Source organism: Canis lupus, chromosome 12 (genome assembly GCF_003254725.2).
Source record: "Canis lupus dingo isolate Sandy chromosome 12, ASM325472v2, whole genome shotgun sequence".
Taxonomy (NCBI): Eukaryota; Metazoa; Chordata; class Mammalia; order Carnivora; family Canidae; genus Canis; species Canis lupus.
The window spans coordinates 60815706-60841146 of record NC_064254.1 but is presented as its reverse complement, the minus strand read 5'-3'; the positions used below and the strand labels follow the sequence as shown (position 1 = coordinate 60841146).

Sequence of the window (25441 nt, the reverse complement as noted above, 5' to 3'; positions counted from 1 at the left end):
TGGTTTCCAAGGGTAATGATGGTCAATACTAAGCTTATATTTTATAGTTTACCTTTAAAAAATTTATATGTGTGTGTGTATGTTACTGAGAGAGACTTAGATAATTCTGCAGTTAGAAGTTCATTTATATGACTGAGGTAACAAAAGGGTAGTATGCAAATAATTGTGAGAATTCTTATACTTCTTTCATTCCATTTCATATTTCTCCACTTCTCTGACATAAAGAGTCACATGTGATGTTTCTTTTTCCTATGGCATATATTACAGTGCCGAAATACTTGGGATAAGTTCACAAATAAATACCGCACATAATGTATTTTAATTATAAGCCAAATTTTATCCTTTCATAATGTGGAAGAATAAATTTAACAATGTAAGTGCATGAAGGAGCCTAAACATTCTACTGTATGATGTGACTTTTAAAAATTTACTTTTAATATTTCTAAAAGAATATCATCGTGCAATGTAATTAAGATGCAAACTCCATTTTAATTTCTTGTGAAATATTTATGTAATGTTGTCATGAATATCCGGTAACTAATTTAAAGCTAATTGTTAAATTTATCATTCATAGATGAATTAATTATTAATAGACAGACATTCAAATGGCAATATATTTTTGAAAGAAAAAACATGAAAATTGCCAAAATTAAATTCACCATAAACATGGTAGCCTCTAATAAATCAAGCTTTCAGTGGGGGAGGTGAGAGAGATGATCAACTGAGTACTAAGCAAGATATAATTAAAATAATTTAAAGGTTAATAATAGTACCAATTTTATTAGATGATATATTTTGAAGTTATGATGTAAGAATACATTATATGAAATATTGCTTGACTTTAAGTATTTAAATTACTTCATTCTTTTGCAATAAAACTATGTTGATAGATTTTAAAAATTGACAACAGTAGGTGTTGGCAAGGATGGTAACAGAATCTCATAAATTGCTGATGGGAGTATAAAACAGTACCACTTTAAAAAATTTTGTTCTTTTTTTAATTTTACACTTACAATATGATTTGGAAATCCTACTTCTAGATGTTTTAGAAAGGGAAATAATAGTATATGTTTTGACAAATTATTGTACAAGAAAGTTCCTAACACCCTAATTTATGAAAGTCCCAAACTGGAAACAACTGAAATGTCCACTAACAGATGAATGAAAAAAAAAATTATATATCCATACAATAGAATATGCTTAGCAATAGAAAGGTATTATTTTTTTTTAATTTTTATTTATTTATGATAGTCACAGAGAGAGAGAGAGGCAGAGACACAGGCAGAGGGAGAAGCAGGCTCCATGCACGGGGAGCCCGATGTGGGATTCGATCCCCGGTCTCCAGGATCACGCCCCGGGCCAAGGGCAGGCGCCAAACCGCTGCGCCACCCAGGGATCCCCGAAAGGTATTATTAATACAGATGAAAGAATGAATCTCAAAAGGAATATTGTATTGAGTAAAAGAAACTACCATTGGATCAGAGTAGGGACTTGAAGCTCTGATTGACTGTAGGAGGCATAAGGAAACAATCCAGGTGATACTAATACTCTACATGTTATTTTGGTTGGTAAATTCATGATGGGTATACAGCTACCAAGTCCTATGAAAGTGAACACTTAAGTTCCATGCATTTTATGTTATATAAATCATACCTCAACTAAAACAGTGATAAAGCTTCTTGATAGTAAAATCAAGTATCACACAAAATATATGTTCATTTCTATACATTGAAATATTTTTCAGATTAAACATGCTTATGAAATTTTGTTTATAGAGTGATTCTTCTTCAAATTACAAAAATAAATTGGAAAATATATTTAAGTAATACCAGTAAACCAGTATAATACTAGATGAAAAATATTGAAATATAGAGCTTTAATTTTTCATTTGTATACTCAATTCTACATAACTTTATTCTCTAACTTTCCTTTTTACAAAAATGTATTTAATATTTCAACCTGTTCAAAGATTATTTGTCTTGAAGTAGATTTCATCTATTGGGAATGTGACTACTTCAAAAAATTTCAATTGTAGGGTAAAATGAACAATAACTGAATAAAAATAAACAAACCAATACAAATAGAAATGTGTATAGGGACTATTGCCCATTTAATTTAGCTGACTTCTGAAAAAAAAAGATGTCATGGTTTTAAAATATCAGTCCTCTATATTAGAGATACTATTGTATAATATATTATGCATAAAGTAAATCTAAAATAAAAATAGTATTAACTTCTACTGTATAAAGGGTTATGGGAGACTACAGAAAAAAGAGCTTGATTTTCCATCTACAAAATTAAGAGACAGAAAGAAGCTTAGGTGACCATTGACTGATGCTTGGTGAAAAATATAGAACTTACATTTATTTATTTTAATATGGGAAATAAGTGAGATTGGCAAATAAATATGTTGCCTTTGATGTAGGACCGAGCTGGGGTAGACAGGGCTAGGCACGGAAAGATAAGGGAAAGGCCCCAGAGTCAGGCTGTTACCCATCCCAAGAAAACAGATAAGAGAGTAAAAGCAGAAAAAATAAACCTGGCTCCCTAGCTCCAAAATGTCAGGGATTATCCCCCTTTAATGACTACTAAGTAATCACACAAACTCACCAGATCACAAATAAATATGTCATTAAGTTGTTATCAATTGTCCTTGCTCAAACCATGATGGCAGAAGAATCTCAAGGCCATGGGCTACCTGACTAGGCTCACAGAAATCCCAGATGTAGAGAAATGTTATGGAGGAGATATTAACTTGAGAGGAGGGAACACTTTGTTTGGGCTTATGATATTTACAAAAACATCTGGTTTATTAATATGATAGTTATAAGTCCACCATGTTTGTTCTAAATATCCACCCTGATATTGACAAGAAAGTTACCAAGTACCCTGGTGAGTTTCCTATAAAAGATAGATCATAAAACCCCTCAGTGGCAACCCTCTCAGGACCCCCTCACTTTTGAGAGCTTTCTCTTGTATCTCTGCTTAATAAACCTTTGTGAGCTTTGCTCACTGTCTGTTGTCCCCAATATTCATTCTTCCACTCCATGAAATAAAAACAAGCTCTTCTGTCACCTTCTGTTCTTATGCAAATAAAAATAAGATCCTTTATAGTACATACATTATATATACCTAAATGAGGAAAGTAATATGTTTGTCATATTTCTATGAGAAATCTCTTTTGATTAAAAAAAATTAAGCTTACTTTCACTTTGTTTCTCTTAAAAATAAAAGAAGTATCTATTGATGCTTCAATGAAACCAAGAAGATGTGATGTGATTTCACCACAGTTCATCAATTTTTTTTTTTCCTACAGAAGCTAATAAATGCAGTTGCAAAACTTATGTTCTCTAAAGTGATAGAGCTTGGCAATAGTTGTTGGTCAAGTTCCCTGTTTACTATCCTCCTTCTCCAGGAGAGCAAGTTACTCTTGCAGTATCAGTAGGCATGGGCTTCCATGGTGATAATAATAATACATGGCAGTTTGTGTCTAGTACTAAGACCTTTACAAATATTAACTCACTGGTTCTTCCAACATTCCTAAGCATAAGCACTTAGTTTCAGAGATGTCACGTGACCTGCCTCAGGACACCTCGTTAGTAAGTGGTGGATCCAGGCTTCAACCAGCTGACAGGATCCAGGTGTCTACACTATACTTTCTATGTTGTGTGGTACAAGGAAAGCAGTGCATGTAATAAGAGAATATGATTTGTCATTAACTTGATAAAGAGTAATGGAATATACAGTAATTTTTTGAGCAAATGCTGCTCTTATTCTTGTATAGATTTAATCTCATGGCTTTAAAAAGTATAATCAAGTAGGCCTGGTCCAAATCAGGAGCCATTCCTGCTTTAGATACAGTTCTAAAACATCTCCAAGTGTTCTGGCCACTCTCTCATTTTTTATTTCTCTGGATATCCTATTATTGGGCTTATTCTCCCATGTTGTAGAAAGTTGTTCTTGTGGTTAAAGATGATTAAGAACTTTTTTACTTCTGTAGTATTAGTGTTGACACTTTTCTTTAAAGAGAACCACCTTCAAGAAACAATCTACCAGTTTATATGCACCCAGAGGAAAAGTGCTACCATCTGGTTTAGAACATCTTTTCTAGCATTTAGCATGGTGCTCAGTATGTAATAGGCCCTCAATAAATAATGTAAAATGAATCTATAAATTAAATAAATGTATGAATCAATTAATTAAACAGTGTTTTTCATTTTAGGGTCAATGTTTAATCATAGCTGATTGGTTAGCTGATATCAATAAGATGATTATTGGTATCTTAAAGATCAGTGAGCTATTTCCTTAAAAAAAATTTGTTTCAGTCACAATTATCTCTTACTTTTCCAGTATTTCATATATCATGAATAACTGCACTAAAATTTACTTCCAATGACTTCATAATATAATAAATAGAAAAACGGAGTAAGATTCATGTGTATATGTTACTTTGTGCAGTCTTTTGTTAAAAAAAAGAAATATTGATATATGCTTGACTATAATAAGCTGTGAATATTAAAGTGTATAATTTGGTAAATATTTATACATGCATACCTTATGAAATGAATCCAAAAATCAAGATTATTCAAGATTTTTGTGACAACTTATAAAAATGTCCATTGTAACTGTCTCAGTTTGATATCCCATTAGACAACACTGTTAAATACTCTACATTTGAGCAGTATACATTTACTCCTATCTTTAAGTACCTACATTAAAGACATTTCCTATTTGTGACAAATCTGTGTGTGTACATGTGTATGTATAAAACATTAAGATGCAGGTAAGGTTAAAAAGCATATACACGTGTACTGTATTTCAGAAGTTTGGTCCAATGTAATTTTTTCCTTTAGAAAGGTTTTTCTTTTAAAAATTTCATTTAGTAATATTACATTGTTTTATGATATATATTTTGATGTTTTGTTTCAGAAGGAAATGGTCTATCCCCACTAAGGCCAATTATGAAAAATTTTAACTTTAAAATAAAAAAAACTAACAATTTTTTGTCCAAAAGTAAAGCTTTTCACAAAATTTTCTTCAAAAAATGAGTATATGCCATCATATTCTTGCTACTTCTTGATATTAAGTAATCAATTATGTGCAAAATATTTTTCAACTTCATAATAAAAACAAAAAGAAATCATAGAACTTGACTAATTTCTATGTAACTGAAGTAACTGAAATAATCTTACTAGGGAGATTTTTCTCAGTTTGTGGGTCACAAATAGTAAATAAAAAAAATTTAAAAAAATAAAAAATAAAATAAAAAAATAAAAAAATAAAAAAACAAATAGTAAATAAAAAAACTAATGAGTATGTTTACAAAGATATAGTAGAAATTCTAATATATCCATTTATCTATTACTCCAATCACAAACTCTAATGCATTAGATATTTCCTGAATAATGAATAAGTTTAATATGATTAAATTCTAGTGGGCAATTAGAAAGCTGAAGCTTACACTCCACAAAAAGTTTCCAACTGCATTCAATGTAGATGTAATATGAAAAACATTCTACTTATATGTCTGTGTGCCAGCTTAAACTGTTTTTCACCCCTTTGTTGGCCTCCCTATTGTGATTGCCAACACATAAAAATAAACAGGAGTTTCAGTTCTTGATGGTCCTTCTGTCTGTTTCTTATTCTCAGCATATTATCCTAATCCTTTCTTTGTAATTTTATTATCATTTTCTGAAGCCAATTGTGATAGGAAACAGCATTTTGGATTCAGGTAGGGAAAAGATTAACGAATACAGTCAAAGCTTTCATGTGGATAATCTGAAAGAGTGGGAGTATGGAGAAAGGAAACAAAGGGCATCTAAATGTGACAGTGACAGTCATATTATAAGCTATCCTGATTACTGCAGTATATTTAAACCAAAGCAAAGATTTGTATTTGTTCAATTTTACATTTATCATAATTACCTTTGAAGTTTATTCATCCAAGCCAGTGTCTAAAAGTTTTACTTCATTTAGATATATTAGAGAAATGAAGAATTAAAGAAAGAAATTACACAGGGCTCTCAGAAAATCACATTTGAGCATAAATTGTGTATGAATTATATAAAGAAGGGCTTTATTTTTAATATGGGAAGGACTCTAGAGGGTTTCTTTAGGTTGTGTGATGGTAAGCAACAGGGTATTCCAAATCAAACCAACTAGATACAAATATTTTTTTTAAATAATACTTTTAAAGTTTTATGTGTAAATAGATTTTATTCTTATTGTATAAGCATGCCCTGCATTTGTAGTTACCTAAAGTAAGATGAAATAGGAAATGAATGAATATGAATACTATAGAAGGGATCTACAAAGAGGTTAAGTGAATGTGAGTCATTAATACAGAAGTGAAGTGGTTGCCCTCTTCCTTAGAATGACATTATGAAAACAAACTGCAGGAATGATAATGGTAATAAAAATACAAATTAATATTTATGAATCACTATGTGCCAGAAACTTTTCTATTTCATGTGCATTAACTGTTTATCTTTCCAGTTTTATTGAGACATAATCGACATATTATGTTCTATCAGTTTAAAGTATACAACATAATGATATTATATATGTATAAGTTTAGATAACAACCATCACCTCACAGTTACAAATCTTGCATGTGTGTGTGATGAGAGCTTTTTCAGATCTACTCTCTTAGCAATTTTCAAATATATAATACAGCGCTGTTAACAATAATAAAAATGATGAGCATTATATCCCCTGAACTTGTTTATCTAATAATTGGAAGTTCAGACATTTGACCACCTTTACATATGCCTTCACCCCATATGCACCACATTTAACAATTCCTGATCTGTTCTGTTTCCATGAGTTGTTTGTTTGTTTAGAATTTACATATAAGTGAGATGTATATCTTTGTTTGACTTTTTTCACTTAGCATAATGTCTTCAAGGTACATCTATGTTGTCCCAAATGGGAGGATTTCCTCCAACCTTCTGGGTTTTTTGTTTGTTTGTTTGTTTGTTTTGTTTTCTATTCATGGGAGACACAGACAGAGGCAGAAGGCAGAAACACAGGCAGAGGGAGATGGAGGGTCCATGCAGGGAGCCTGATGTGTGACTGGATCCCAGAACTCCAGGACCATGCGCTGAGCCAAAGGCAGATGCTCAACCACTGAGCCACCCAGGCATCCCTTCCCTGCCACCCAGGCATCCCTTCCCTGTCCTCCTTCTGTTTTATACAATATTCCATTATCTAGATATATTTTTCTTTATCCATTCAATGGACTTAGGTTGTTTCCATGTCTTGCCCATTGTAAATTGCCTCCTGGAATAAACAGGTATCTCCTTGACATAGTGATCTTCTTTTCTTTAGATATATGATCAGAGATGGAACTTCTGGATCATAAGGTGATTAAATTATCAATTTTTTGAGAAGCTTCCATACTTTCCTCTATTGGGGCCACACCAACTTACATTACCATCAACAATGCACAAGGGTTCCCTTTTCTCCATATCCTTACCAATACTTGTTATCTCTGCTCTTTGTGATAGCATTGTGTTGATGGTTTCCTTTGCCGTGCAAAGTGGTTTTGGTTTGATGTAGTCATGCTTGTTCATTTTTTGATGTTGTTGCCTTTGCTTTTGGTGTCAAATCCAAAAAAAAAAAACATTTGCCAAGACCAACATCAAACGTACCTCCTATATTTTAGGTAATTTATTAGTTTGTTTCAGATCTTACATTCAAGTCTTCAACCCATTTTGAATTTGTGTGTGTGTGTGTGTGTGTATGGGGGGGGGGTGTATGGTGCAAAATAGGGATCTAGTTTCATACTTTTGAATGGAGTGGTCTACTTTTTCTAATATAATCTATTAAGAGACTCCCTTTTTCCCATTGTATATTCTTAGCTGCTTTGGAGGATACAATTCTAATTTTCAAAATAATCTAAAAAGTATTGTTATCTTCACCCTCACTTTAAAGATAAAGAAACATGAGCATAGAAATATTGACTAACTTGCTTACGGTCTTAACAACATCTAGGATATAGTACAACAAGGCTTTGAGCCCATGAAGTTCACTGTAGGAGTCTCAGTCTTACCACTATGATGCATTGATTCCCATTTCTTGGTTTTATAATTTGTTTATAGGGTATTATGTTTTTCTTTATTAACAAATAAAGCTTTCTCTGTCCCACTTTCACCAAAGTCTTATAGCCATATGTGTGTATTTAATGGCTTCCAACATATTTTGTTCTCGTGCCTTCCAAAGCAAGATGCTTGACACATGATCTCTACTATCAAGACCTGTCCAGCACTTGAGACTTGTATCTCAATACTTTCTTCTAAATATATAACACTTTAGTCATTCTGTACTACTCTGTGTTCCAAAAAATGGATGGATATGACTACTTGAAACATACATTCATAATATTCTTTCTTTTTTAAAAATTTTTATTTATTTATGATAGTCAGAGAGAGAGAGAGAGAGAGAGAGGCAGAGACATAGGCAGCGGGAGAAGCAGGCTCCATGCACCGGGAGCCCGACATGGGATTCGATCCCGGGTCTCCAGGATTGCACCCTGGGCCAAAGGCAGGCGCTAAACCGCTGCGCCACCCAGGGATCCCATAATATTCTTTCAATCTATCATGTCAGTTTCCATTCTGCTTATCAAAGCATAACTTATTACTTAATTTAGCACAGATGTTATTCCCCTAAATTTTTTTCTAGATACCTGTGTCAGATTTAGTTTTTCCTTTACAGATTCTAGCTTATTATCTTATATCCTTATTATTGTACTTGTTTTATTCTTCTTTGATCATAATTAAATCTTTAAATCTCTAAGTTCGAAAGTTATCAAATATCCTTGGAGTTTTCACTTTGTTGTCTTGGAACAAATTTAATATAGCCAACTACAAATTCAGACCCTGAATTGTCATGCTTTCCTCAGGAGCACTCACTGTCCACGGGTTATGAGAAGAAGACTCTAGAATGAATTACCCTCCAGTTCAACCCAATTCACAGAATTTTCCCAGAGATGTACTAGAACAGCCTAGTTCTAGCTCTTAATTGATAGTAGGGTGAATAAAAAATTTCCAAGGCAACATGGAAATATGCTCTGCTGAAGTAAATCAAGAGCACAGACTGGTGTCTCAGAGTTAGTAGCCTGATTGAGGCCAGAGGGTTCCATTGTGCAAAACTTAAGAGACAGCAAAGCTGCACCATTATGTTGTAAAAGTATGTATTTCTCATTTTATACATTCAACACTCTCTTAAAGCACATCCAGATTTTGTGAAATTCTAAAAAACATTCTAAACTGTGGGTAAAACATAAAATGTGTAATAATGGCCAATAATGTACCTAAAAAGAAAAATAAGAAAAGATAATTGATACAATTAATTACTATAACTGACAATGTCTAGGAAACAAATAGATCAGATGAAGTACACAAAAAGTGACTCATGCATATAAAAAGACATAGGCTATGATTCAGGTCACATTTCTAATTATACTCAGTTCTGCTATAATGCCTGTTTTTACAACATGACTTTGTTCTAATATAATTGATAGATCACAGAAAAAAAAAAAAGAAATATAGTGTAAATTTCCCATTTGCTCATGTGTAATTTCATCCTAGAAAAGCACTAAACAAATGCAGCAAATTGCACCTAGCAAAGTGGAGCCTTATAGGAATATACAAAACACACTCACATTTCAATTACCAGCTACTTAGTTTATTGTGTATATTATGAGCCATACCCATGCACATCTGGTGTTGGAATTTTCTCCTCCTTTTACCCCTTCAAATTATTCATAAGCTGTAATCCTTCCAATGCCCACTTCTGCAAACTGTTTGTTTTCTAGATTAAGTATCATATTTACTAGGATTTATACTTGTTAACCATTTAATACATAATGAAATCTGTCATTGTTTTCCTTAGATTCTCACTTTTGTTTTTCTATGTGTTGCTGATCAGACTTTTTTAGTATGTTTCCCCTACCCCATTTTTCCAGTAAGATTGTATTTTTATTTAACAATTATGCATACCATAATGATTTTTAGGAATGCCTATGTTGTGTTACAGCAGAACTGAATGTATATTGTCCATGGGAATTAGTTATTGACTCTAAAACCATAGATTTCTAAATCATGTTATTGAACATTATTCAAGGAAAATACTCATGACTAAAGTATTAAATAAAAAGAAAACACAACTTTTTTTGTGTGTGATGAGAACACTTAAAATCTACTCTCTTAGCAAATTTCAAGTATACAATACATTACTGTCAATCATAGTCATCATACTGTACATTGGGTCTCCAGAACTTATTAATTTTATAACTAAAGATTTGTACCTTTCAATAAATATCTCCCCTTTCCCACCACCTCCCAGCCTCTGGTAACTGCCATTCTATTCTTTGTTACTGAGAGTTTGACATGTTTTTTTTTTTTCTTTTCTTTTTTTTTTAATTTATGAGTAAAACCATGCAGTATTTGTCTTTCTGTATCTGTTTATTTCAACTAACATAAGTTTATCCAGGTTCATCCACAACATTCACACAAATGGAAATGGTAACTGTGGGAGGTGATGAATATATTAATTAGTTTGATGGTAGGAATTATTTCACAAAGTGTACACATATCAGAACATTACATTATATACCTTAAGTATTTAAGAATTTTTGTCAAAAATAAATACAAGTTAAAAAAGTGAACATACCAAAGTAAACAAATGTAAATGAATAAAATAAAAACAATCTTATAACATAAGAAAATACCTGTTAGGCCTGATGTGGGAAAACAAACAAAATGCATTCACACAAACATACTACTTTCTAAGGAAGACACAAACTCAGAAAGCATAAAAGTAAAAGACTTCAAAATTTACTACCTACTTTATGTAAGATAAAAGGCTCTAAAATCAAAATTAAAATATATGTGATAAGATTAAATAATTAAAGTAATTATTGACATAATTAAAAATAATTAAGAAATGAGCTAAATTCCAAATTTTCCTCTACAAATAAATGTCAAATGGCCAATAAACTATAAGGAGGCGTTTATCTTATATGACAATATGAGCCAAAGTCTCTCTGCATTAGTAATTAGGCACAAGGCAAATCAAACAATGAAATAAAAGTTATTTTAAATAATCAGATAAAGAAAATAAATGATTCATAATAGTTACTTTTATGGATGTCAAGTGATTTGAGCACCTTGAATTTTTAAAGCAATTTTAGATGTAAATTTGCTAGTGACCCAGAAACTTTATGTCTATGAATCTGCCCAATAAATATAATAATACATGTACAAACTATAAATAGGCATGAGGTTGATGTCTGCATCATTGTTTATAATGGCAAAATTTATAAAAATGTTCAATCATCACGAGGGACTGGTAATTAAATTAGTTGATAGCCATACTCTGGAATAATACGTTTTTAAACATAATGAAGCAAATCTGTGTATTAAAATAGAAAATACAACAGTTATTATTATAGGGAGATAAAATTAATAAAGCCAAGCAATTTGATCTGATTTTTTCTTATAAGACTAAAACAAAAAATAATATTTGTGGTAGCAGAATAAAAGCCTCAGATGTTCACATCTTAATCCCTAGTACCTGTGACTGTTACCTTGCACAGCAATGGAGAATCAAGGTTGTAGATGCCATTAAGATTGTTTATCAGCTGAGTTTGAGATAGAATATACTGGATTATTTAGGTGGGCCCATCTAATCACTTGAGTCCTTAAAGGTCTTTAAAAAAAAAAAAACGGTTTTTGTCTGGTTCTCTAAATACGAGATGGTAGTGTGGAAAAACTATATCCCTTCAATGCTGTCATTGAAGACAGAGAAAGGGGGCCAGGAGCCAAAGAATGCAGGAAGTCTCTAGAAGTTGAAAAAGCAAGAAAAAAAATTTTTTTTTTTTCTCCAGAGCCTCTAGAAAGATAAGCAGTACTGCTGATACCTATATTTTCATTCTGTGCAACCCATGGCCAACTTTTGACATATAAAATAATATATCAGTGTTGCTCAAACCATTTTGATTGTGTTAATTTATTTTAGCAATAGGCAACTAAAACACTTGGAAATAGAAAATTTGCCTAGAAATATATACCAAACTGTCAATTGTTCTCTGTGGGAGCTGGAATAATACTGGGGAAAAGTGTTAGAGGAGAAGGCTGTCATATTATTATTTTCATAATGAAGAGGAAAATAAATCAGAAATTGAAAACATTATGAAAACAAATTATGTTGGACCTTGTAGGCCATGTCATGGAATTTTTATTTTATTTTACTTGAAATGGTGAAGTCATTAAAATTTTTGTATTTTCTTATTTTTGAGAGAGAAAGAGAGAGAGCATGTGTGCATGTACCAGCATGGTAGAGGAGGTGGGGTAGAGGGAGAAGGAGAGACAATATTAAATAGGCTCCATTCCCACAATGGAGCCAAACCTGGAGTCCAATCCCTGGAGATTATGACCCGAGCCAAAATCAAGATGTGGATAGTTAACTGACTGAGCCACCCAGGTATCCTCATTAAAAAGTGTTAAGGAAAGGAATAATATGATCTAAGGTTTTCAAAATCTCACTGGCTGACTTGTAGAAAATACAATTTTGGTGGCAAAAGGGAGACAATATGAATGCTGCTGCACTGGTCCAGGCAATTGATGTTGACTCACAGAAATGATATTTAGAAAATTATTCTGATGGGTTAGACAGGAGATGATTGTCCATGTGCATATGTGTATATATGTGCATATAAAAGAAAAAGAAAAAATAGAAAACATTAAAATGTGATGTTAAGACCACATGTAGTCACTAATGTGTTTTAGCTAATGTGCATTTAAAATGCGGGAATGATGTAAAGCCCTGGTAGTTCATGCAAGGTTTTTCCTTGGAGTTTAGTATTTTGTGCCACTAAAATAGTAGCTGAATTAAGGAGTTCAAAAGGAATACAGTATAGACATGATGTCCTCGGTGTTTTTCCTTTTATCTGATTAGACCATTGAATTTGGCTTGGGAGTGTTCATTGAATGGTGCTTCCAGATTTTGTGCATTTTGTGTGTTTCCTTGGTGAATTCTTTTCCCATCTAACTATTTGGGATATGTATCTTTTTTTTTTTTCTTCTAGTGATTACCTTAAGCTTTCTGAAGAAATCCATATTTTAAACTTCACAATCAAGTTCTTTTTATTGCCATGAAACATGAGAAAATTAATAAAACTAATCCCTCCTACCTCACCACCCTCCTACTCCATACCACCCAAGCCAAATGAATTCCTGTTGGGAAGCTTTGGGCTCTCAGGAGGACGACAGCATGATCTTTGTGATCCTCACCATTCTAGCTACCCCCAAAACACTCAGCACTCTTTTGTTGGGATCTTATGCCATTTCAGTCCATGTAATCTTTCCATGGCATTTATCTGTTTTCTTTTTCAATTTTTGAAATGAAAAGGACTTATCTCACTTTTTTTCCTGGAAAAATAATAAAAAAATAATTTTCAAATAAGATTGAATTTTAAAAAGCAGTATTTTCTATAAAACCATTAACTACTAAGTGTTAAATCATCTTCCATCTCTGGAGCTTGACTGCCTCGATGTAGTGCAAAGATTACAAAGATTAAGAGGTTTGTCTCCTTCATCCCTGTTGACTTCTCACCCACACACAAGTCAAAATACTATCCCTGCATCAAAAGTGTTTATCCTTCTAGTTATCTAAAGTCACTCTCTGGAGCTTTTAAAAACAGCAGATAAAGGAAAAATAAAAGATCACAAGTTAAAATTCTGTAGAGCATCTTCCTTCATTAAAATGGGTTTCTATAAACTCCCTGTTCAAAATGTCAACAACAAATCTCTGTGTTGTTTATTCCTTATTGATTACATTGAAACCTGCTTTGACCTCTGAATCTTCAAGATTTTATTTCAGGAACATTAATTCTATTGTATAATCTATTATAGGCTGTTTAATTGTTTAAAAAATTATTCCTGTAGACTTTTTGTCTAGCATTATAGTATTTGTTTGCTTTTACTTTACAAACTGTGCTGGAAGCATTCCTCCTAACAACAAGTCCTCTAAAAAGGATATTGATGTGTTCCTCCCACTATTACCTGATCTCCTTTTAACATTTTCTCCATAATTTATGCATAAGGTTTATAGTTTTAGTATAAGTAGACTGTAAATATCTTTATCATTTTTCTCCCTTTCAGAAATTAACCCAGTAACCACAATGAATGAACAACTGCAATGCAATTTAGTTTTACACAAATTTTGCATGTATCTGTAACCTCAAACCATAACATAGAAAAAAGGGTTGCTAAGAAATAAAGATCAATATAGGATATGAAAAGAAGTCAGAAGTATAACTATAATGAATGGTTCTCCACAATAGAGCATCTGAGGGGAGTTTGAGAGGGGACACTTCATTGCAGTTAACGGGTAAAAAGATTAAGAGGAAATTTCCTTGCAGTCACTCTTCTTTTCAATCAAAATGTCTACAGATTTTATCCTGTGTTGCACCATTATAGTGGTGCGTATGTTGGAAGCAGATAAGTTCTCTCTTTGGTTTCATGGGTCCAAAACTTGAGAGGAATCGTGAGCCCTAGGAGTTATATTTAATGAATTAAAACCAGAAAACTCATCAGTCTCGATGCTTTGAGATGATGAGGTTTTGATCTTTGAGCTCATGTTCTTTTGTGATGAGTATCTTGATGTGCCAATCAGAGAAATAGAACCAGTAGTAGGTATCTTTCTATATAAAGAAAATTATCTTACGGAATTGACTTATTTGGTTGTGAGGGCTGTATACAAGTCCAGAATCCACAGGGGAGGCTGGAACTCTCAAGCACAAAGTCGAAGCTGCAGTCCACAGGCAGAATTTTGTCTTCAGGTAAACCTCAGTTCTGCTTTTAAGGCCTGTCAATTGACTGAATCAGGCCCACTCAGATTATAAAATGATCTTTACATAAAGTCAAGTGATTGTAGACATTGATCGTATTTATAGAACACCTTTACAGCAACACTGAGGTTACTGTTTTATTGAATACCTATGAATTGCAGCCTGGCCAACTGGACTTATGAAACTGACCATCACCTTTGAGAACTTTAGGAGGAAGTTACTACATTTTATATGTGGGAACTTAAATCTTCAGGAGCCAGAGGGCAGACTGTGACAGACAAGTCCCAAGGTGACCACAAATGCTCCTGACTTTCCAGTATTCATTTCCTTTTATAATCTCCTTCTCAAGAAGTGTGAGAAAGAGCTCTGACTTGCTCCTAATCAACAGAATACAGTCAAGATGCTAGAATGTCACTTTTATCATTATGTTGTCTAAGACTGTTTAGATTCTGGCATCATGCAATTTTCTAATATTGTAAATATGATGGAGAAAACTGGGATCTATCTCACTGTTGCCTTAAATACTATTTTTTTCTATTTCTAATGATTTGAGAATTTCTTCATAGATTTACTATCATTCAGGTTTCCACTCCTGAGTGTTATCTATTCATGTTCTTATCTATGTTTCCATTGTGTTTCTGGGTGATTTACACAAGTTTCTTAAATCGTCTTGATATTAGCTTTTATTTATAGTCTATATTAAAAATTCTATTTTACAAGCCATTATTGGCCTACTGAGTTTATGTAGTCACTCTTTGTACAGAAATCCATAATTTTGATGAAATCAAATGAATCATATTTCTTTACGAATATATTCACTTATTTATTTAGTCTTATGCTAGAGCCCTTTTTGAAATTCTCCACACTACTAGGCTGAATATATTCTAAATAGTTATATCATAAATACTAGCAGCTACATTACTTTTACTTTCACATTTAGATATTTAACATATCTGAATTCCGTATCTATACAATACAGGTTACAAAATTTTCAGTTGAAATCTAGTTTTATTTTCCATAGAGTTTTCTCTAACACCAGATACAAAATCTTACTTTGCGTATCCATTTAAAATCACATCTTTAAACTCCATTATTTGGTCTTTGAGTTATCAATTCTATTTCATTAGTCACTGTTTTCAGTCCTTTTTTGCTTCTTTCTATTACTATTACTATTACTACTATCATACCTTTTAGAAAACTTAAAGGACATACATTTCCCCAAATCACTTCTTTTTGAAAAAAACTGATTTCACTTCTTATAGATCTTTATTATTCCAATGAAATTTTAAAATAATCTTGTAAGTTCTGGTTTATTTTAGTAAGGCTTATTTAAAAAAAAAACTAATTTAATTTTGGTCCAAGTTCTGCATTCTCTTTTATGTTTTCTGTTTTTCTTATACAAATATTAATATGTGATTATATGAGTTGTTATAAGATGGTGTTATATAGTAGGATTTATTTGATTCAATTGAGTTTTAATTACTGGTGAAAATCACTGATGCTAATCTTAGCAAATAACTTGTGACTATTTTCCTCTATAATATCTCAGTCATCAATTTCTTCACTTGTTTCATTTCTTCCTAGATTTCATATGCACACACACATGTACACATACATACAGCACAATGCTAAGGTCTTTTTTTTTTATTTATTTTTTATTGGTGTTCAATTTACTAACATACAGAATAACCCCCAGTGCCCGTCACCCATTCACTCCCACCCCCTGCCCTCCTCCCCTTCTACCACCCCTAGTTCGTTTCCCAGAGTTAGCAGTCTTTACGTTCTGTCTCCCTTTCTGATATTTCCCACACATTTCTTCTCCCTTCCCTTAAATTCCCTTTCACTATTATTTATATTCCCCTAATGAATGAGAACATACACTGTTTGTCCTTCTCCGACTGACTTACTTCACTCAGCAAAATACCCTCCAGTTCCATCCACGTTGAAGCAAATGGTGGGTATTTGTCATTTCTAATAGCTGAGTAATATTCCATTGTATACATAAACCACATCTTCTTTATCCATTCATCTTTCGTTGGACACTGAGGCTCCTTCCACAGTTTGGCTATCGTAGCCATTGCTGCTATAAACATTGGGGTGCAGGTGTCCCAGCATTTCATTGCATTTGTATCTTTGGGGTAAATCCCCAACAGTGCAATTGCTGGGTCGTAGGGCAGGTCTATTTTTAACTCTTTGAGGAACCTCCACACAGTTTTCCAGAGTGGCTGCACCAGTTCACATTCCCACCAACAGTGTAAGAGGGTTCCCTTTTCTCCGCATCCTCTCCAACATTTGTTGTTTCCTGCCTTGTTAATTTGCCCCATTCTCACTGGTGTGAGGTGGTATCTCATTGTGGTTTTGATTTGTATTTCCCTGATGGCAAGTGATGCAGAGCATTTTCTCATATGCATGTTGGCCATCCATCAAAATCCTAGAGAAGAACACAGGCAACACCCTTTTTGAACTCGGCCACAGTAACTTTTTGCAAGATACATCCACGAAGGCAAAAGAAAAAAAAGCAAAAATGAACTATTGGGACTTCATCAAGATAAGAAGCTTTTGCACAGCAAAGGATACAGTCAACAAAACTAAAAGACAACCTACAGAATGGGAGAAGATATTTGCAAATGACGTATCAGATAAAGGGCTGGTTTCCAAGATCTATAAAGAACTTATTAAACTCAACACCAAAGAAACAAACAATCCAATCATGAAATGGGCAAAAGACATGAAGAGAAATCTCACAGAGGAAGACAATGCTAAGGTCTTATGAAGATATTGGAAGATACTGGTTTAAGGTTTGTTTGCCAATAGTTTTGGGTATTTTAGTGATTCTGGAGTAGTCTGCATATTAATGTGCTCACATTAACTTTTTCATAACATAGAAAATATACATTGAAAATTCATGCCTGTACATGGTCTTGGAGTAAGGGTTTTTATTTTTTATTTTTTTTAAGGGTTTTTATTTTGAGCAAGTTTCTCAGTATTGTCAGTATTGATCTTCAGTGCTGGACATTTTATGACTACTGATAGATATTATTTTATGGCTGAGCATCATTTCTAAACATTATTTATAATAGGGAAGCCATTACACTGTGAGAAAATGGCAGACAGCAAGCTAGTTCCTAAGCACTCCTTCCATTCTGGGAGAAGGTTTGTTCTATTCCTTTCATAGGTGCTCCACCCTTCAGCCTGCAAACGGGACCTGTTCGGCGGGGTCCTTTGTAACTTCTTCCACCTATTTCCTGCCCTTTTCACTGCATAAAGTACATACTGCATACTATTATGTACAAATTTCTGTATCTGCTGTAAACTATAGAAGTTTCACTGTTATTTATCAGTTATTGTTGAGAGTTTGTGTTGGAGTTTGGAGCTGTCTCTCTGAAGTATACGTGAAATAGTCTATTCAAATGAGCTGAGACCTTATATTCCCATCTTTCCTGGAGAGCAACCATCAAGTATTTTTTATAGCATTGTTTTCAACACTTCTTCTTCAGCATAAAAAGTATCTGCATAAAGAGCCTTACTGCTTACCTAACCTACAAGATTGAAACTGTGCGTTATCTTGCAGCTCTATGACTCTCTTTAATAAAAGTGTTGTTTGTCTTCTGTGATCTCTAACAAAATCTACTTTTTTCCCCAAGTTTGAATTAAATTGTTTTAAGTGACTTTTGCAGAAAGTTAATTTTTCACTGGGATCTGGACTAACACTCACTCCTCCAGCTTTATACAACCATTAAAAATGTGTATGATTACATTTCTGCTCAAAGTAGGTAATACAGTGTTCTTGTGTAAAATGAAATGGAGTTCTCTTCAATATTGCATGGATGTCTTATGTGGAATTTACATTTATTGTTTAAGACAATTACTATATGTTTTTATATCAAAAAACAAAAAGACTGTTCTAATAAACATGGAAAGCTTAGAATGGCATGACAATGTTTATAAAGGAAATTTCTGTGTTTTCTGTTAGCAAAAAACCATGTGATGACTATTTTTTTTTTTTGGAACCAGGATAAAATTAGATAGATAGATAGATAGATACATAGATAAGATCAGTGATAAAGCAAGTAAAATGGAATAAAATGCATTTTAGAGTGTAACATTAGTAGATTACATTACTTGTGTGCATACTACCTGCCAGGTTCAATTATAAATCCTTAATAAGAGTTAATCCATTTAAATCTCAGAACAACTATATGAAATAGGTATAGTCGATACCATTATTTTACAAATGAAGTAATGAAGGCATGGAGAAGGAAATAACTTGCCCAAGATCCTACATGTATAGTAAGTGGTGGGGGTAATTTTAGGATGCAGAGGATCTAACTCCAGAGCTCACACTTTTAATCACTACATAATAGGTTGGTTCACCATAGTTAGTACTTCAAGGGTGTTTGGAATTTGGAGGCAAATTAAAATTAGGGTTCTTTTGCCATAAGTGCTAAATTATCTGTTTCATGGGTATGGATGATAAGCTTGTGCCACAACAAAGATGCAAGTCATAGCGCTATCATTCTGTTGTCCCTGCTTATTTTTTCTCAGTGTTTCAACATTAGATGTCTCGCATAATATGGATATTTCCCTTCCATCATGTGTATTCCAATTATCCTGTAGCTAGTCAGTGAAATAAAACTAATTTGAGAATACTCCACCTAATTAGTATTTTTTGTTCTAATGCCACATACAGTAAGTGATGTTGCCATTGATTCTAAACTATAAATATTGAAAACTGTGATTATCTCCAAAGCAGTGATATATATTTAATATATATGTAAATGAACTCTGAGTAAACCATATTGAGCTTGTTTCTCTCCCTGATGTGCAATAGGGCTGGCTCTGATTATGAGCTTCCCCAGGATGTTTGACTTGCCCACTCCTACCCCACCCTTAGTAATTCTTACACTCCCTAAAAATCTCTCCTAAAGGTTTTCAAGAATCTTTTAAAGTATTCAAAGGCATTAAAAGAGTAAGAAAAAAATAAATAAATAAATAAAAGAATAAGAAAGTTATCTCAGCTAGCTTTATTGTATCTACTTCATTGTTAGGAAATTAATGAAAGTAAGCAACAAGGCTTATTATTTTTTAGCTTCGAATTTCTCCATATGTTGCAGCTAATCCATACTGTAGCACATTGTTATTTGTAGAAGAGAAACCCTGGGCAATCTATAGTTCTGTTTCTAAGTCAAATTTGCAATAACACATAATATTTTTAAAATGCGTCTTCCTTTTGATTCACTTTGAAAATTCTGATTTAATGAACAATGATAGATTCATGCATGCTTTCGAGACACCCTTTACCTGCTATTATATGTGCGACTCATTGAGTCCATTATCCTCTTTTTCAGATAGAGGGCAAGCTGATTTACAATTTCAAATTATTTCCTCGGCTATGGAAGCTAATGAACTGAAAGCCAACTTGGTTCTTGGCTAAATACCTATAATAAAATGATTGTATTTATCCTGTATGATGAGTTTTTTCCTTCTTTATTTTCTCTATTTCTTGATACCAGGATATCCCCTTTGGTTGGGCATTTTCAATTGCTCAAATGTACCTTCAGTTGGGATGGTTACTATATTCATTAGCTATGTCTTAAATATACTAATTTTCTGGAATACTGGGCTTGAAAAATAAAGGATATGATATATAAATCGATATTTCTGTGAGTAGGAGAATGGAGTTAATTAAAATTGTCAAAACAGATTTTTTTTTGGTGAATTTACATACTAGTGGTCAAATAAATGTTTTCTCTATATAATGACAAGATTATAATTTTAATTCTGCTCTGAGCTTTCAGGTGTGTCAGGGTAACTTTTGGCCATAAATAACCCTAATATTGGAAAGATGATCTTTGACTTCCTACTGAGCTTCATTTTGCATACTTATTTTACGGAAAGAAAAAAGAGGCAGGGCAGGAGGGGATGTTATGCCCTTTTTTTTTCCCAACTCATAATAGAGGGTCAAGCACATAACAAGTATTTGCTTGAAAAGCCTGAATAATTGACTAGCTAAACCACTGCATGAGTTGATTGTCCAGGCCCTATAAGTAGGCTCTTTATGAAAAGGAATTGTGCTCTTAAAAAAGTAAAATTCCTAGGATAAAACTCCCTGGCTTGGAATAATTGTTTTATAAAAACAAATAATGCCTTATAGACATGAAACACTCATTTATTTCCTAGAACAGGGTGGATCATTTGCAACTATGTCATATCTACCTTTTAGATACTTATTTGAGTTATTTGCTTGAGCAGCTAGATTTGTTATTGAGTGATGCTTGTGAATCAAAAGTTACTAGTTACCCAAAGTGGTAATAAGTATTATCACAGCTGACTATTATAGCGGGTTATGTTAAATTAAAATCACAATTAAAATGGATCTAGTCTAAAAAATCTAAGATAAGAGTAACTGGATAGTAATACATTTTAAACAGCACAATCAAAAGTTTAATCTATTATTGCTGGTGAGTTAGTAATAAAAGTTTTTCATATTTTAGGAAGTATCTTGACCATGATTAATTTATGATACTGCCCTCCTGTCCCTTCAGTATAGTATCAGAGACACTTTGCCATATGGCCAATCAACATGTCCATTATCATCTTCCAGGACTCATTCCTCTTCTCCATTTTGCCACTCAGTATACACAAACATATCTTATATCCTGGCATGTGAGGACAGTCACATCTCTTTAATATAACTTGTTTTCATGCCTTTGTTCAGCATATGCTCTTTTTGAAAAGCTGTAACTATACACCTCTATTTATTAAAACAAAATCCACTCTTTGAAAGCTAATTCAAACATCATTGGTAGCCATAAATCTGATGTTTTATTGAATCAAATTTTCTTCCTTATTTTATAAGAATATTTAAAATGGAACTCTTATGTAACTAATCATATTTTATTCATAATTTTAAGAGTTAAATGTCTTCTATATTAAATAATAAACTTCCACTTCAGTTACATGAGATTTTCATGTTTAATCCCTCAGTCTTTAATATAGTACTTTGTACAAAGTCAACTTTAAATATAGATATTGGGGATGAGTTTGAGAATCAAAGAAAGATATGCAGGGGTTAATTTCTTTAAAAGAAAGAAAATAGGAATAATTAATAAAATATCAATTAATATTCTATGGTTACTTAAACTCTCTAAATGTAGAGATATTTAGAAATACTGAAAAATACTAGACTAGCAATCATGAAAATGTGTTCTGGTCCCTAATCTACTGATAAGTAGTTGTCTCTCTAGGCCATGTACCTCAATATTGAAATGAAAAATTAAACTTATTCCTACTGTTCCTTTTGTCACTAATATTTATGTGTCTAATTAGGACTCTCAAGATAAGTGAGAGGTTGACTCAAATTGCCTACGCATTTCACACTTTCTATTTAATGAATGATATTTCATTTATTATTGCTACATTGCAAATTACTCCAAAACTTAAATAATTTCTATATTACCTATGATTTTTTTAGGTCAAGATTCAGGAAATGTTTGGTTGGGCAATTCTCACTTGAGTCTCATGAGATTATGTCAAATGTTGCCTGGAGTGGTAGTCCATTTAAGGCTCAACTTGGTTGGCCACCCAAAATGTTCACTTGGAGCACCTGGGTGGCTCAATCAGTTAAGCATCTGCTTTGGGCTCAGGTCATGATCTCAGGGTCCTGAGATTAAGCTCCACATCCAGCTACCTGCTCAGCAGGAGCCTGCTTCTCCCTCTCCCTCTATTTGCAACTCCCCCTGCTTTTGTTCTCTCTCTCTCTCAAATAAATAAAATCTTTAAAAAAATGCTCGCTCATGTGATGATCTGTTAGGTTGGAGTTCAGCAGCCTGAACCCCAAATACGGTCTCTCCAGTAAACGAGTCTGAGTAGTAAAATTTGTGAAAACCAATGGAATGCCCCCAAAACAAGTAACCTATTTAATAAGGTAAGTGTTGCCTCATCTATTATGGTTTAACTTTGAAAGTCTTGCAGTTTCATATCTACCATATTCTTTAAGTTACTAGCAAGTTACATGCTTGCCCAAATTCAAAGGAAGGAAATTAGACTTCAGGTCTTCCTAGAGTAGTGGAAGTTTCTTGAGGAATATGTGGGATGGAGACATTATTGCAGCCATTTTTTGGAAGATAAACTTGATCACAGTTGATTAAGTATTAAATTTGAGTTTTATTGAACTTAAAATAGGGGCACCTGGGTGGCTCAGTCTTCAATAAGGGTATGCCTTTAGCTCAAATCATGATCCCAGCGTCCTGGGATAGAACCTCACATTGGGCTCCCTGCTCAGTAGAGATCTGCTTCTCCTTCTCCTTCTGGTATTCCCCCTGCTTGTGCTCTCTCTCTGTCAAATAAGTAAATAAAATCTTTAAAAAAAAAAACCTGAAAATAAAATTCTAAAATTAAAAATTACTGATTTTTACTTATCAAAATACTGAAAATTTTATTAACTCTATTACTAAGAAAAATTAAGACATATAGTATATATTCCCAAAAAGTTCCAAGCACTGACTAGACTTTTCATAATAAAAGTGAATTGATGTGAATTGATGAATTTAAGCTTGAAGAACAAATGTGAATTGATGAATTTAAGCTTGAAGAACAAGAGAACATCATGTGTGAAAGTTTTCAAAGTTGTTACCATAAATCACTTGGTATTTTTATATGGAGGAGGTATAAAGTGCCATATAGTTTGTCATATTAATTTACTCCAAATCATATTGAGAAGAGGATGTTAACTTATTTCAGGGAAAGAATTGTGAATATTTCTCAGGGGGAAACAGAGTTACTCTTCATATCACAAAACTCACATACTGATTAAAAAGAGTAAGTATTATGCAAATCAATTTTAGCAATTATTTTAGCCGGTATTATATATTTTTCAGTATCAATCTAAAGTACATTGCACTCATTTGTCCTTTTCTTTTATTTTAAATAATGTGGTCACTTCCTATTTTTTAAGGTTTATCTAGGTACAATCAATATACAAATAAATGCATATATTTGATGTATACATCTTGATGAGTTTGAACACATGCATATATCTATAATACCACTGCCACAACCAACATACTACACATATTCATAATCTCTAAAAACTTCCTTAAATCAAGCCATCTTTCTTCTAAGAGGTTAATATTCAAAATATGTGAGAATATCCTATAACTCACTCAATAAGATAAAAAAAATGAGTAAGAATTGCCTTTTAGAAGATATTCTAAAACATCTTGTTGAATTCACAAAATTTCTTTTAGAATGTGGACTAGATTTTTCTCTTTTATCTCTTTTATTCCTTCAATATTATCAGTGATCTGAAATTGTTGATCAGGACCCCAATTATACAGATGCATTTATAGTTTTCATAATGACCCCAAACTGGGGTCAAATACTGTTAAAAGTCATTGAATTGTTTACTTAAAGGTGTTTATTTTACCATATTTAAATTATACTCAAATAACTTTCACTTTATTCATTTTAAAATTTGAATTCAATTAATTAACATATAATATATTATTACTTTTAGAGGTAGAGGTCAGTGATTCATCCATCTCATGTAATACTCTGTGGTTATCACATCATGTGTTCTCCTCAATGTCCATCATCCTGTCACACCATTCCTCTCTCTCTTCCAGCAACCCTCAGTTTATTTTCATTTTTAAAATCCTCTCTATGACTTAATGGAGGTATTATCACAAGCAAACAAAATAGATTTAGATTACAGAACTTCCGTACATTTGAATTAAATATATATGAAATAAATAAAACTGTAGGAGTGATGATGGAATAGTAAAAAACATAAGACAATAGAATAAATGAGATGAGTGTTCTCTTGATATCATATTTAAAGTAAATAGGATATTAAAGAATATTTTAAGGATCTAAATGCCTTTGAAGTTATCCACCATAAGGTAACCAGCATTGATATTTACAGTGATCTTATTTTTTACACGTTTTATACATGCTAACATATAATTTGGAATAAATAACTCCATTAGAACACTATTTTAAAATCATGGGTAAATTTTTTCTTTTATACATATGTTTTTTACCTCCTTTCTTTTATCTATCAATAAATATTAAGTATCTGATGTGTTTCTACATAATTTCCTCAGAGTTGTGCAAAGATAAACACATACCCATAAATTGATCCTGTTATTTCTTTTATAAAATTTTATTATGTTATAAATATATTTCTGCTTCTGGCTTTTATCATTACATATTATGTTTGGAAAAACTTTAAGTCTTTGACATACAGTGAATTTATTCATTTCTGTTACCTTCATACTATCATATGGAATGAAAAGACCACATATAATCATTCCCCTATAATAAGTATTTTATATATTCCAAGATTTTTTAACTTCTTTAATTTGTTTTAAAGATAACATCCTCCTATAAATATTCTGATGTTGTTAGGCATTTATAAGAATGAATGGATCATCAAAAGCTGGTTTGCTTCAGTATATCTATAATTTTATATTAATATTTATTTATAGATTGATTTGAAAAAAAATTAAAATGTCTCTAAGGGATGCCTGGGTGGCTCAATGGTTGGGCGCCTGCCTTTGGCTCAGGCCATGATTCCGGGGTCCC

The 25441-nt window shown here is 32.6% G+C and overlaps 1 long non-coding RNA gene across 4 annotated transcripts in view; it reads right to left on the bottom strand.

Annotated features, from left to right (window-relative positions):
- LOC112658719 (uncharacterized) overlaps window positions 1-25441 on the bottom strand; it is an 80927-nt gene that overhangs the window by 32256 nt on the left and 23230 nt on the right. Inside the window, exon 7 of one of the 4 annotated variants that reach the window (XR_007401333.1) lies at window positions 23044-23192. The exons of the other annotated variants lie outside the window; for them this stretch is intronic. This is a non-coding gene — a long non-coding RNA (uncharacterized LOC112658719). Of the gene's footprint in view, window positions 1-23043; window positions 23193-25441 lie in introns of those variants that run through there. 4 annotated transcript variants of the gene reach the window in all.